At 37.8% G+C, this 16,337-nt stretch overlaps 1 protein-coding gene across 3 annotated transcripts in view; it reads right to left on the bottom strand.

Moving 5' to 3' along the window:
• ZPLD1 (zona pellucida like domain containing 1) overlaps positions 1-16,337 on the bottom strand; it is a 276,647-nt gene that overhangs the window by 167,172 nt on the left and 93,138 nt on the right. The window contains exon 3 of one of the 3 annotated variants that reach the window (XM_053918322.2): positions 7,748-7,823. The exons of the other annotated variants lie outside the window; for them this stretch is intronic. The gene's annotated coding sequence lies outside the window, so the exon portion shown is untranslated. The remainder of the gene's footprint in view (positions 1-7,747; positions 7,824-16,337) is intronic. 3 annotated transcript variants of the gene reach the window in all.

Raw genomic sequence — 16,337 nt, 5'->3', positions numbered from 1 at the left:
TAATAGGAATACCAGAAGGAGAAGAAGAAGAGCAAGGGATAGAAAACCTGTTTGAAAAAGTAATGATGGAAAATTTCCCTAATCTGAAGAGAGAAAAAGTCACCCAAATCCAGGAATCACAGAGAGTCCCAAACAAGAGGAACCCAAAGAGACCCACTGCAAGACACATCATAATTAAAATGGCAAATTTCCAAGACAAAGAGAGGATCTTAAAGGCAGCAAGGGAGAAAAAGGAAGTAACATACAAGGGAGCCCCAATAAGGTTAGCAACTGACTTCTCAATGGAAACACTCCAAGCCAGAAGAGAATGGCAAAAAATATTCCAAATAATGAGAACCAGAGGCCTGCAACCAAGACTACTTTACCCAGCAAGGCTCTCAATCAAGATAGAAGACCAAATAAAGAGTTTCCCAGACAAAAGAAGTCTAAAAGAATACAGCTCCACCAAACCAGCTCTGCAAGAGATGCTAAAGGGACTGCTTTAAGGAAAGGAAGGAAAAGAGAAAGACAGAGGAACACAGGTAGGAAATAATGGCAATGAATAACTACCTATCGATAATAACCTTAAACGTAAATGGATTAAATGCTCCAATCAAAAGACATAGAACAGCTGAATGGATAAGAAAACATGACCCACACATATGCTGCCTACAAGAAACCCATCTCAGGACAAAAGACTTACACAGACTGAAAGTGAAGGGCTGGAAACAAATTTTCCAAGCAAACGGACAGGAAAAAAAAGCAGGGGTAGCAATTCTCATATCAGACAAAATAGACTTCCAAAGAAGGGCCATAAAGAGAGACCCAGAAGGTCACTTCATAATACTCAAAGGAAGAATCCACCAAGAAGACATAAACATTATAAATATATATGCACCCAACATAGGAGCACCCAAATACATAAAGAAAATCTTGGAGGATTTCAAGAAAGATATTGACAGCAACACAATTATAGTAGGGGAATTTAACACCCCACTATCAAAAATGGACAGGTCTTCCAAACAAAAGATCAACAAAGATATTGTGTCACTTAACAATACCCTAGAGGAAATGGACTTAACTGATATATACAGAGCTTTTCATCCCAAAGAAGCAAAATACACATTCTTTTCAAGTGTCCATGGAACTTTTTCAAAGATAGACCACATGATAGGACACAAAGCAAGCCTCAACAAATTCAAGAAAATTGAAATCATATCAAGCATCTTCTCTGACCACAAGGGTCTGAAACTAGAAACCAACCCCAAGGGTAAAACCCAAAACACTAAAAATCATGGAGACTGAATAGCATGCTATTAAACAATGAATGGGTCAAGAACGAGATTAGGGAAGAAATCAAAAACTTCCTGGAAACAAATGAAAACGAACTCACAACAACCCGAAACCTATGGGACACAGCAAAGGCAGTCCTGAGAGGGAAGTTCATAGCAATACAGGCCTACCTTAAAAGGTAGAAACAGTTCAAACAAACAACCTAACCCTATGCCTACAAGAACTGGAGGAACAACAAAGACAGCCCAGAGCAAGCAGAAGGAAGGAAATAACCTAGATCAGAGCAGAACTAAATGACATAGAGACTAAAAGCACAATTGTAAGGATCAATGAATCCAGAAGCTGGTTCTTTGAAAAGATAAACAAAATCGACAAGCCTTTAAGTAGGCTTATCAAGAAGAAAAGAGAGAGGATCCAAATAAACAGAATTAGAAATGAAAGTGGAGAGATTACAACTGATACCACAGAGATACAAAGGATCGTAAGAAATTACTATGAAGACCTATATGCTAAGAAATTTGAAAACCTAGATGAAATGGACACATTTCTAGAAAAATATAATCTTCCAAAACTGAATGAAGAAGAAGCAGAAAACCTGAACAGACCAATATCAGCAAAGGAAATTGAAGCAGTCATCAAGAAACTCCCATCACACAAAAGCCCTGGACCAGATGGTTTCACAGGAGATTTCTACAAAGCATTTAAGGAAGAACTAACCCCTATCCTTCACAGACTATTCGAAAAAATCCAAACTGATGGAAGACTCCCAAACTCTTTTTATGAAGCCAGCATCATCCTAATCCCAAAACCAGATAAAGACACAACAAAGAAAGAAAACTTCAGGCCAATATCGCTGATGAACATAGACGCTAAAATTCTCAACAAAATATTAGCAAACCGCATCCAGCAATATATTAAAAAGATCATCCACCATGACCAAGTGGGATTCATCCCAGGGATGCAAGGATGGTACAATATTCGCAAATCAATAAACATAATACATCACATCAACAACAGCAAAGACAAAAATCACATGATCATATCAATAGATGCGGAAAAAGCATTCGATAAGATACAGCACCCATTTCTGATAAAAACACTCAGCAAAGTGGGAATAAAGGGAGCAGTCCTCAACATAATTAAGGCCATATATGAGAGACCTAGAGCCAACATCACACTCAATGGACAAAAACTTAGAGCTTTCCCACTAAGATCAGGAACAAGACAAGGATGCCCTCTCTCACCACTCCTATTCAACATAGTATTGGAAGTCCTAGCCACAGCAATCAGACAAGAAAAAGCAATAAAAGGCATCCAAATTGGAAAGGAGGAAATGAAACTGTCACTGTTTGCAGACGACATGATAGTGGACATGGAAAACCCTATAGACTCCACTCAAAAACTACTCGACCTAATAAATGAATTTGGCAAAATAGCTGGATACAGAGTCAATACCCAGAAATCAAAGGCATTCCTGTACACCAGCAACGAAACTGCAGAAACAGAAATCAGGAAAAAAATCCCATTTGATATAGCAACAAGAAAAATAAAGTACCTAGGAATAAACCTAACCAAGGAGGTAAAAGACCTGTACTCAGAAAACTACACAACACTGAATAAAGAAATTAAGGAAGACACAAACAAATGGAAGCATGTACCATGCTCATGGATTGGAAGACTTAACATCATCAAAATGGCCATACTACCCAAAGCAATTTATAGATTCAATGCAATCCCTATTAGAGTACCCATGACATATTTCACAGATATAGAACAAACATTTCAGAAATTCATATGGAACCATAAACGACCCTGAATAGCTGCAGCAATTTTGAGAAAGAAGAACAAAGCAGGAGGGATCACAATACCTGATATCAAACTGTATTACAAGGCCACGGTAATCAAAACAGCCTGGTACTGGCATAAAAACAGGCACATAGACCAATGGAACAGAATAGAGAGCCCAGAAATAAACTCAAATCTATACGATCAATTAATATTTGACAAAGGAGGCAGGAGCATAAAATGGAGCAAAAACAGTCTCTTCAACAGATGGTGTTGGGAGATCTGGACAGCTACGTGCAAAAAAATGAAACTCGATCACCAACTTACGCCATACACGAAAATAAACTCAAGATGGATAAAAGACTTAAATATAAGCCGTAACACCATAAAAGTCCTTGAGGAAAACATTGGCAGGAAAATCTCAGACATTCCACGCAGCAACATCCTCACAGACACATCCCCTAAAGCAAGGGACATAAAGGAAAGAATAAACAAATGGGACCTCATCAAAATAAAAAGCTTCTGCATGGCTAAAGAAAACAGCACCAAATTACAAAGAGAACCAACAATATGGGAAAACATATTTGCCAACGATACCTCAGACAAGGGCCTGATCTCCAAAATATATAAAGAACTCACACAACTCCACTCCAGGAAGACAAACAACCCAATTAAAAAATGGGCAAAGGACTTGAACAGACACTTCTCCAAGGAAGACATACAGAGGGCCCAGAGACATATGAAAAGATGCTCAGCATCGCTAGCTATCAGAGAGATGCAAATTAAAACCACAATGAGGTATCATCTCACACCAGTCAGAGTGGCCAACATAAACAAATCCACAAACAAATGTTGGAGAGGATGTGGAGAAAAGGGAACCCTCGTGCACTGTTGGTGGGAATGCAGACTGGTGAGGCCACTGTGGAAAACAATATGGAATTTCCTCAGAAAACTAAAAATGGAACTTCCCTTTGACCCAGTAATTCCGCTGCTGGGATTATACCCTAAGAACACTGAAACACCAATCCAAAAGAATCTGTGCACCCCAATGTTCCTAGCAGCACAATTTACAATAGCCAAGTACTGGAAGCAACCTAAGTGCCCATCAGCAAACGAGTGGATCCAAAAACTATGGTATATTTACACAATGGAATTCTACGCAGCAGAGAGAAAGAAGGAGCTTATACCCTTTGCAACAGCATGGATGAAACTGGAGAGCATTATGCTAAGTGAAATAAGCCAGGAAGTGAGGGACAAATACCATATGATCTCACCTTTAACTGGAACATAAGCAATAGAAGGAAAAAGCAAACAAAATATAAACAGAGACATTGAAGTTAAGAACAATCTAACAATAGCCAGGGCGGGGGTGGGGGGTGGGGGCGGGGACAGTGGGTAGAGGGGATTACAGGAACTACTATAAAGGACACATGGACAAAACCAAGGGGGAGGGTGGAGGTGGGGGAAGGAGGTGGGTTCACCTGGGGTGGGGTGGAGGGATGGGGAGAAAAGGCATACAACTGTAATTGAATAACAATAAAAAAAAAGCTTATTTCCACAAATTTATATCAATAATAGGTAATTTTTTTGTATTCTTAAAATTTGGAAGTTTTCTTAAAAATCACATTATTAATGCTAATTAGCACTTCATTGATTATTACTGAAGTGAAATTTTAATACATGGGTTGGAATTTGTATTTCTTTTATGCATAAACTGTAAAAGTACTTCCTTTTTATTCTTTTGGAATTATATATTTTCTTATTGAATTGTAAGAATTATTGATATATTTTTAATAATGTCCACAGGCTTGTCCTTTATTCAGTGATAACACTATAGATATAGATATCAACACCTATTTATGTCCACAATTAATTCAACATTAATCTATTGAAAGAATTAATGATTTTCTAATTATTGCCAAGAAGAAGAAGCCTCTTGTAAAGTATCTTATTCCTATCTCTCTAGGGAAATTACTTTGGAAAGATCACCCTGCTGAACAAATAAAACCTATCTTTCAATATGTGGGATTGGGAGTTCTTTGTAGGTTCAGCAGGAATTCAGTAAGAAGACTGAAGGAAAGCCCCAATAAACTTTTCTTCTAAACTTACTTAGGTCCTTCTTTGCTAATGATTTAGTGCTGATGGTTCTTGCTCATCTCTAAGGAGTAATCAGTCCTGTTTTAACTTAAGCTCATGGTTTAAAATAAATAATTGGCACTGGCTATCAAAATCTTATTTTAGTTCATGTGTATAATTTCTATTCTATCATGAATTTGTTTAACATTACCTGCTGTTTCTGCTTCTGATTTCCACTCTGTCCCACTACCCTGCCAGCTACAGGAGAACCATACCTAACGGAGTTATGAAGAGTAGGGAAGTGCTATTAAAGGCGAAAATTTCACTAGTCTCAACTCTGCTGCTCTTCCCAGCTCTTCTGCTATCTTTATTTTTGAAATCGTTGATCCTCTTCTCACTTCCCTCGTCAGCCACCTTACACTGACGACAACAGAGCTGTAGCCCCAGCCACACCGCACGGAAAAATGCAGTCTCAAAATACAAATAAGCTGGAGGAGTGGTTTTAGGAAAGAATTTGTTTAGTTTCCATACCTGTAATTATAACAGATTCTAAATGGTCTTCTTATCCTCCTTCATAATGAATTATGCTTTTCCTGAAAACTACATTTTATGAAAGAAATATTTATAATACATGGAGTACAATAATGGAGATATTGATGACCTTTTAGCCTTTAGACAAGATCAACGGTCTCCTGAACATGTATTGACTTTGACATTACCTTAGATGATATTTGGCTCAAATCGATAAATCATGATTGTTGATATCAATGGTAGTCAATATCTGCTTATTCCCAGGTAGAATACAAATGAGTAAGCCAGAGTTCAAGTGAAGACTGCTAGTATCATTTAGGTTTTCTCATTATAAGATCTTAAATCTTGGTTCTAAAAATGATCTAAGTTGAAATTACTAAAATTTGTAGAATTAAGTCCTTTCTCTATAATATGATGGGTATGAATCACTATCTAGGAATGATTATAAAAAGCAAAGAACAATAAATCATATTAAACTATTTGCCATAAAATGAAGTTTCATGGGTCTATTAAAAATCTGCAGAGAAGTTGACTGTGTTACCCTGGCCAGAGCTGGTCCTCAGGCACCTAGCGAGCAAGAAACAGTCCTCTTGTACACAGGTGAGCCAAGACTGGTAGGCCGGCAGGTATGAGAAAAGGTATCAAAGCACCACTGTGACCACAGACCTGGAGTGGATGGTGTCTTCTCTGAGAAAGCCACAAGAAACAGCCCTCCGGATATAGGTGAGCCAAAGCTGGGAGCTGGGCCTTCAGAGCGGGTAAGCGTACCTCTGTAAGCCCAGGCTTCGCCTTTGCATTGCCTCCATCAGGAGGATCGCAGGAATGTGATCCTCAGAGCGAGACCTCTGAGAAAGAGTGCACTGTGGGCACACATCTGGGGCATAGCACCATTGGGTGTCCCCACACTCCTGTACAGGTCACACATTGTTCAGCATTACAAAGAAAAAACAAAACGTAGCACACTGGACCCAGCAAGAGAGGATCGCACACTCTGGTAATATCCCTCCAGCAACATTTTGTCCTACTGACAAAGCTTAATATGATGCTTATGTGAAGAGGAAGGTGTAGACAGCCCAGTCCATTATTGCAGAGTAGGTACTGAAAGCTGAATTTAGAGCTATGAGGCAATAATTTAATAACTGTGTTGTTGAACATTTTTGCATGAGGTTCATTGGTGTGTATTCTGTTGCAAGTTGTCTGTTCAAGTCATTATCAGATTTTTCTCTTGGGATTTTATATGTTTTATTTCTACAAATCCTTTACATGTTACAAATATCAATGTTGTTTATACTTTATACTTTTAGGACATAGACGAGATTTAAATTTTTTGTAGGAAAAAATTTATTCATTTTTTTCATTTTCTCTAAACTTTTTGTCTACATTTCTTCTGTCCAAATACTTAGAGATAATTTTCCTTACCTAAGAGCAGACAAATAATCACCTGTTATATTCTGGTATATTTTATGTTCATTTAAAATTTAACCGAGGGAATTTTCTTTTGTATATGACATAAGGTAGAAATCTAATTTTATTCTCCTCCAAATGTTTTCTAATTATCCCAAAGGCTAAGTGAGCTGTTATATTCCCTCTTTTTTATGTTGTGTTGTGTTATTAAATATTTGAAAGCAACAGAAATGATTTCATAGGTGCCTATGAAGCCATCACACAAAGGCAACAGATGTTAGCATGTTACCATGTTGTTTTAATTTTTTTAAGGGAATAAAATGTTATACTGTATAGACAGCCATAACCCCTCTCTCTTTTTTACCCTCCTCATTCCCCAGAAGTAGGAAACATCTTAAAGTTGCAATGTATTATTAGTCTGCATGTTTTAATATTTTTATTATATGTTTGCATACATATTTGTATATTTAAGAAATGTAGATAAATAGTATACTCTATATACCCTTTAGCAACTTTTTAACTTAACATTATATTTTTCATATATATATCCATGTTCACACACACACACTTTATTCATTTGACTACAATGTGGTATTCTAGTTTACTTTTTTTTAACCTTTTTGTTCATTCCCTACTACTTAGAAATAATGTGAACTAGAAAGTGTTTTCAATGACTCACCCTCTCACACACAACACATGAGGTCACCTTTTCAGGAGGCTCCCACAGATGGATGTTGTCATTTATTTTTGTAGACCTGTCGGGTATAGAATGTTATGTCATTTTTATCTTAATTTGTATTTTCCTGAGGAGTAGCGAGTTTATATTTATCGGCCATTCAAATTTACTCTTTCATGAATCAACTATTCAAAAACTTTGCCCATTTTTCTTATAGAAACATTCAATTAGGAGGTCAACAGCTTTGGTACACAGGGCTCTGGGATGAAGGTAGACTAATTTGTATAGAGAACTCAAGTTCCTCTTAAGAGGAATACAATGGAAACACTAAACCTGCATCACAGCAACCTTGCCACATTGCCGCACCTTTGGAAATGATGCTGTATCACTAGAAGCAGTAGCAATAGTCATAACGATAGCCGCAGCAAACATTTCCACAGATCTCAAAGGTGCCAGATACTCTGCTCGTTATGTATTTTCATTTAATTTTCACAACAACTCTGTGACATGAATTCTATTATTATCTTTATTTTATAGATGAGGAATCTGAAGCTCAGAGAGTTATATTACTTGTCCTAAATCACACAGCTAAAACCAAGCAAAAGCAAAATTCAAATCTAGTTCACCTGAGCCAGAACTCAGAATTTTAACCAGGCAATCTATATACCGAACCCAAGTGTGTAGGAATGCAGCGTAGGCACTTAGACTAGATATTACCACCAAGTAAAGAATATCTATAGAACACAACAGGACCATTCTTCAGTAGTGACAACACATGGGAATGAGAAACCGTAAGTAGACGACCAACGTGAACTTGCAGTTATCTTGGAAAAGTGATTGATAGCCTCTGGTCCAAGAGCAAGTTGGGATAGTAAGTAAGGAGAAGCACTCAAATGGGGATGCTGGGCTTCCAGCTAACAAGAGCACATTGTTGCTTGAATGATTAATAGGCAAGATAACAAAGACGTGACATATTGCTACTCCTAGTTGGTGAAGTGAGTCATTTTGTATGTGTAAACCTAATCTATAATGTATATTTTTATACATTAGTGGAGTGAAGATTTATAACTGCTTTTTAGAGGAAGGTGGTGATGTTTGGAACACAGCCTTAGCCTTTGAGGTGATGGAACAAGCGGTAACTGTGTTTTGCCATAACGTAGTAGCACAGGAAGTGCCGTCACCTAGAAAGGGCAGCAGGGATGGCAGGGCAACGATGATATTTCCTGCTTTCCTACTGTGGCATGTCACTTTGAGTCAGAGACTAGTCAGTGACTTATAACCTAGTGTAAGGTTTTAAATCTTAAATTTTCTATTCATAGTATATTTAGTACTAAGTTTTAGAAAAATATAAAGCACTTGCTGTTTCTTTTTGTTTGGAAAAAATGCCAGTTTCAAATGAGCTTTACAATTTTCTTCATGAGGTCTATGCATCTCTATGTCAATAGTAACTACTCAATTATAGTTAATCATTTTAGAGAACACATTATTGCTTTTTATAAATCAGCTGCCTTTGCTAATTTTACAAAATGCACTTTGATGAATTTTAATTTATACAGTTGTCATATTTCCAGTTTTTAAAAGTTCCTTCTTAAATTAGGGTTAGGGTTGCAAAAGACCTTAGAGATCCTCCAGCCCAATTTTGATAAGAAAATTGTCACACAGACAAGTGAAAGAAATTGTCCAAGGTTTTATCTTTTAATAGTGGCAGACCTAGGGCAAAAAGCTGATTTTTAGAGGGGTTCCAGGTTATTCCATCAAGTGCTCTTTCCACTACTTGCAATACCCCTTCCCAAACCCCAACCTAGAATAAGAAAAAACATATCTCACTCACAATTATACATTCAGCATTTCATTTTTTAATAGTTGAGGATAGAAGATATATATTTATATATAATCCTTTAACTCTTTCACTCTCCTTATCTTCTCCCTTAGTTGCTGCACAGAGAATAGTCTCAATACTGGAAGGAGGACCCCAGCATCCCATCCTCAAAGGATACTTCCAATTAAGCAAGGCTCTCTTTGAATGAGTGAATAGTAATCTATTATTTTATCCAACATTTTTAAGTGCATCATATTTTACAGACATTCTTTTGGGGCTCAAAGAATTCTAGTGTGACTATAACATCTAAACTGCTCTTTCTCAATAAACCCGTTGTCTCTCAAATCCCCGTGTATGTTTTGTTAATGTGATTTTTCCCCCAGTAGCAACTATAAAAGAAGTAGTGATGGTGATGGCATGTACCATTAATGGCTTTAATTCATCACCCCTCCCTTTTTCACACCTTTTGCCATATGACTTTCCCATCTCTCCATGTAGGTCGGTGAATGAACAGTTATGATGAGACCAAAGACTTTGAAAAGCACCTGACTGTTGGACTTGCTCTCTTATACCTCTGTCATGCAATAAAAAGAACACGTTCAAGGTAGCCTGTTCTCCCAAGAAGAGGAAGAAAGACACATGGAACTGAGGCAACCAACCCGGCTAGGCCAGGTCTGGAGCAAACCCTCAGGTGACCCATACAACCATGAGGAAAAATGAGAGCTGTTCCAAGCCATTAGGTTTGTTTGTTTGTTTTACTTGTTATTTTATTGTGGTAAGAACCCCATGTGAGATCTACCCCCTTAGCAAAATTTTAAGAGTACAATATATTATCGTTGACTGCAGGTACAATGTTGTACGGTAGATCTCTAGAGGTTATTCATTTCATTTAATTGAAACTTTATGCCCATTGATTAGTAACTCCCCATTTTTACCCCATCCCAGGCCTTGGCAACTACCATTCCACTCTTTAATTCTGTTAGTTTGACTCATGTAAGTGGAATCACACAATATTTTTCTTTCTGTGACTGGCTTACTTCACTTAGCGTAATGTCCTCAAGGTTCATCCACGTTGGCACATCGAGGCTGTTTGTCCCACAGAAGTTTGTGGCGATAGGTTACTGTTACTCTAGGGTGTACAGGCTGTAAGAAACACATCTGACACATGTTGGGAAAATGCCTATAAACTGTATAAAACAGACTGTTGGGTTTTCTCTATTATAAACCCTCTTTTGAACAATTTATATTCCAATAAGGACAACATTTAGGGTAGCCATTAAGAGCATGGCTACAGGATGTGAGGGTGACCTGGCTGCGACATCTGTCATCCCATTGATCGCAGAGTTGATTCGGCTGATCTGGCTGGTTAGGCAGGTGCCCCCTTCCTCCCTCCCTCACTGATCCATGCCCATCACTCCCGAAGCTGAACGCTGGGTGGAAGAGGACGACCTTCCCAATTATAGGAGAGGACAGGTCTTTGGTCAAGGGTATAGGAGTAGCTGCGCTCCCCTGCTAGAACCTCCAAACTAGCTCTCAAAGTCCATTTGTAAGAGAACATGGGGTAGTCAGCTTCAAAGACTCCAAACACATCCAAATGAGGCAATGCACACGGCAGTCTGCCTTTCTTTAAAAAAAGAAAGAAAGAAAAAGAAGAGCATAGCTAAAAAGTGAGATTGCCCAGCTTTGTCCCTTGCCAGCTAATGACTTTGGGTAAATTGCTCAATCTCTCTGTCCTCATCTATAAATGGAGACAATAATAGCACCCATCTGGCACAATATCGGACACGGAATAAGCCCTCAAATAAGATTAGCTACTAATAATAGTGCATTGTCTCACTATATAGTCTTGGGGTTTTGATTACTACCTTTTTTTATTACATAACCAATTTTCCCTTTTCAGCTTAAATTTTAATTTATAATAGTGTTCCTCGGTTTATGTTCCTAAAACATAATCAGTCTTTAGATATATGCTTATATATACTCACTATCACCAGAAATCTCCCAAGTGACTTACACTTACACTTAGAATAATTCCTTATGCTTCTAGGCTTCTTCTATTTTAGGGACACCTTCTTAACAATTGTGGCAAGCTCACACTCAGTTCATGTGAACAGACTATGATGATTCAGACTCACTGATGTCATATTGTTAGCTTCATTCACCACTCATATCCCATGTCTTCTCTTTCTTTATTTCCTTTTTCATCTTTCTAGGGAACATTCTGTAGTAATTTATTTTTTCAGTGAGGGTCAACTTCCCATGTTTATTTTGCTCTCACATGTGAATCATAGCTTTTCCTAATGGAGACTCAAGATTTGAATCCCTCAGGATTTCACAGATATTGCCCCATATTATCCTGCATTGTGTTGGAAAAACAAAACACAGAAATACCTAACATCATTCTGATTTTCCTTCCTTACTAGAAAACCTCTTTTTTTTCTCTTTAGAAACTTATAAGATTTTATCTTTCTCCCAGTAGTTCATAATTTTCATCTTAATTGTGCTACATTTCTTTTTGCAATATTGTTGTTCTATATTCTGTTATTTTTTTAACTAGGCAACTAGTTTTTATTGAATATTGACTCCATGGAAAAATGGAATCACTAAAATGAAAGTAAGTGCATTTTAAATTGTAATAGATTTTTCAAATTAGACCATTGAGTTGTATGATTTCTACATGCTATTCTCATTAATAACAAAGTCCTCAAAACTATCGCATGAGGTAGTTACTATTACTGTCCATATTTTACAGATGAGGAAACTGAGGTGCATAGAGAGTAAGTGACTAGCCCAAGAGGACAGAGCTAACGAGCACTGGTGCTGGGACTTACATGCTGGCCCACATTCTTAACCCCATCACCGTGCCTCTCCTTTGTGCTGCCTTATGCTGCCATCACCATCTTTCACATCCCGAACATTCTACCCTTCCCCACTGAAACCCTGAGCCCATTTACATCAATGCCCTACTGTTCCCTCCCCCAGCCCAACAACTACCACTCTGCTGTCTGTCTCTAATTCTGCCTCCTAGTTACCTCTTATAAGTGGAATATATAGTATTTGTCCTTCTATGGTTGACTTAGTTCATATGTCCTCACGGTTCATTCATGTTATAGATTGTGTCAGAATTTCCTTGCTTCTAAAGGCTGAATAATATTTCATTGTATGCATATGCCATGTTTTGTTTTTCCATTCATTCACCAGTGGACATGAAGTTGTCTACATTTTGATTATTGTGAATAATGCTGTTGTAAACATAGGTGTACAAATATCTGTGCAAGTCCTTACTTCTCTTGCTTCAGAGTTTATACCCAGAAGTGAAGCCACAGGACTGAATAGCAATTCTATGTGTAACTTTCTAAGGAATTGCCATACCATTTTCCACAGTGACTCAATAATTTTACATCCCATCAGCAATGCACAAGTGTTCTAATTTCTCCACATCCTTACCAACACTTATTTTGTATTTTGTTTTATTTTTTTAATCAAAAGACTAATATCAACTCTCAGGTTGGAGAAAATATTCTTCTATTTTTGCCTTAATTATATCATTCCTTCCATTTTGTCTCATTTCTCCTTATAGGTGTTTTACAAGGTAGATACTGGGATTTTAAAACATATTATATGCTTTGTGAATATTTATACCTCATGTACTGAATAACATCCTTTCTTCCAAGTTTATCTCACAGTTTTCATCTGTGACTTTTTGCGCTGCATTCTAGAAAACTTGGCTTGATCTGCTGTAGAACTGATTTGTTTTTCAATCACATCTATCCGTTTTTTTCATTGATATTTTTAGGTAGTCTGATTTACTTCAGCAGTTGAAGCATATGAATTTTGTTTGCATTTTTCAATTGCTCTATAGCTGACACCTAACTAATCTTTTCTTCAGGCAGTCCTCCTTCTCCCCAAATTTCACAAGAATCCAAAGAGTTTGCTCCAGGCTGCCATATTAGCTCTTTTGTCAACAAGCTGATAAAGAAAACTTGAGTGGGATGAGTCTGCTAATTGCTCTGTCATTGATACACAAGGACACTTTTGAAAACTACTCTGGTACCTTCTCAGTCACTACAGTTATGACTGCAGAGGTACAGGTCCCTGCACAAGTTTCACTTATGCCCAAGACTTACCCTCCAAGAATGTAGGTCTTTCAGTTCACATTCAAGCTTAATCATTATTTGCTGCCATAACCACTCTGTCAGGGTGATTAGGTTCACAGGTATTTCTGGTCTTGGCTGCATGATATCCCATACCCAACCTTCCCCAACTCAACCCTTCCTCTTATTCACCTGTCCAGATTCTATCTTCTCCCAAATGAGACCCTTCCAGGAAACCTCAGTGCCCTGTATGCCACTGAACCTTTAGCTGACCTGGTTAGTCAGAGACGGGCTAACAACACTGAACCTCAGAAAGGAGAGAGTGGGCCTTTCCTCTAGATTAATTGCTTCTACCCTATGCAAACATTCTTCTCCAGTAATCAATTCAGCACTCCAAAGCAAGATTAAAGGCAGCTTTTGGCAGCCAAAGGAGTTCATATTATTTTGTTTCACTTGGACAGTGGTTTAATTGTGTACATTTAGGTGGCCCTTTTCTAAACACAAATTAGCTCTAGAGTGACTGATCTTATCTATATGTATGAAAAAGCCTTGGGAAATTAAGAATTTTACATTTTACATCATCATTTGCTCTGTTACATTCATTTCAACAATTGTGTAGAAGTTTTTAAGTTTCTATAATTTCTCTCTTATTCTTTACTTTTTAAAATTTTTTTTTATTTTTATTCAGTTACAATTGTCTGCATTTTCTCCCCATCCCTTTAGTTTTCTGAACAGCCTGTTCTAGCTATATGAATGTGCTGTCCCCTCAAATCTTCCTGCAGATACCAATTACATTATTTTAATAATCTTTTCTTTATTTCTACAGAAAGTTAATTCCCTCAAGAATTACTTTGATTTGTTGAGTTTGGTAACTCATTTTTATGTTGTTATTTTCCTTAAATATCTGGAGATTCTTAACTGTTTACTTGTACTTACAAGAGAAGTTTTAGGATGTTTAATACAAGTGGCCAATGTGAAAGTCACAGTTCCCTTGATAGTGAATTTGATTGCAAATGACAGAAGCCATGGATATACGGGGGGTTGGGAGCTTGCTGTCTGGATGTGGAATGGTTGCAACTGATACTACACGGGAGCACCACCTAACTTCTCTCCGTAGCTCCAGCACTCACTGCACAAGTCCCCTGCCCATTCCCAAAGGCAGAGTGCAACCACTCCTTATTAATTCTCAAATGTTTGTATCAGCTCTGCTGGAGCTGGGTGGGTATGCCTTTTCTAGCTGTTTGGAATGTCCTAGTTTTTTGGTCACCCTATTAAGTGTTCAACAAATGATTCCTGCCCCTAGCTCCTACTGACTATGATCTTGCGGTTTTTCCAAAGTAGTTCTGTTTATAAGAAAAACAAAACAAAACAAAAAAAAAACCTTCTTTTTCCCTCCATTACTATTCTCTTTCATTTGTATTGACTGCATTTATTAGTTTTATTTGGTTACTCTATTGATCCAATGCCATCTGCTTCATACCAGAAATGTTTTGCTTCTGCTGGTATCATTTGTCACGTTTCCTAGTACTGTTGCATTGTTTTTCCTATTTTTATATGTATTCACTCATCTCAGTGGAACTATGGGGACAGAAAAGGAGATGTGTGTGCTTAGTCAGTCAGGCAGAAGGCACTTAGCTCCCACATGACATTTTCTCTGTATTTTTCTTTTCCCATTTATTTTTATTTCATTGCTTTTTATTTAGTTGTTTGAGTGCCTTTTTAGACACAAGACACTGACAAGAACACTGGCATGGGAGCTATGATTCTCTCATTCTAATCTTGTTTTGCCATTATTAAACAGTGCCTAGTGTATAGTAGGTGTTCAGTATGTATTTTTGTACAGATGAATGCAGGAAGTAAAGTAACATCCTTTCCAGACTTCAGCTTTCTCTGATGTAAAATTAGGAGGCCTCTGCAAATAATAGCAAGTCGTGATTCTTGTAGGGCTGCACAGAAAGCCTTCATCATCGGTTAACAGGAGGCGCCAAGAGGAGAGAGGCTCCCCGTGTGTGCACAGGAATGCAGTGAGGTACAAGCACATAAAAGGCAACCTAAGACAGAAAACTGTGATCAAAAACCTAAAAGGAAACCTCTGACATCAGAGTCTTAGGAGGTTCAAAGCAATAATAATTAGGCTTAACAGCTGACTCTCGGGGGGACCGCAGAACTGTGATCAGGCCAGAGGACAGCTGAGCACCGAATTAGTCCAGAGCAAGATAAAAACACAGTCTGCCTTTAGAAAGGCCCTTGTTAACACCCTCTCCCTTTTCCTAAATCCACTTCATAAACACTAGGGTAGGTAAAATCCTCTTGACACGGGGCCTGACAATCCTGCTCTGAGAAATTCTCCACAGCCCTGCACCCTTCATCCAGACTTAAACACGCTCTACCCAGTTTCCAGTGACGGCACGGTTTTCAAGTCAGGTGGCAAGGTTGCAAGTCTCACACAAACAGGCACAGTTGGGGTAACTCTAGACCACATGCAGCCATCCAAAACAATTCATTAGTAATGATATTGTTTGATAAAACTAAGTCAAAATCATAAACAATGTACTAGTGAGTTCTTTACATTTTAAATCACCTTGCTACTGTGATAACAGGTATTGTATTGTTCTATTTCTGAGACACCTAAGGAAGCACAAGAGTTTACAAATTTGACACCTGCTTAATGAGTAATCTT

Source organism: Desmodus rotundus, chromosome 2, assembly GCF_022682495.2.
Source record: "Desmodus rotundus isolate HL8 chromosome 2, HLdesRot8A.1, whole genome shotgun sequence".
NCBI lineage: Eukaryota > Metazoa > Chordata > Mammalia > Chiroptera > Phyllostomidae > Desmodus > Desmodus rotundus.
This window is presented reverse-complemented; position numbering and strand designations above follow the sequence as displayed.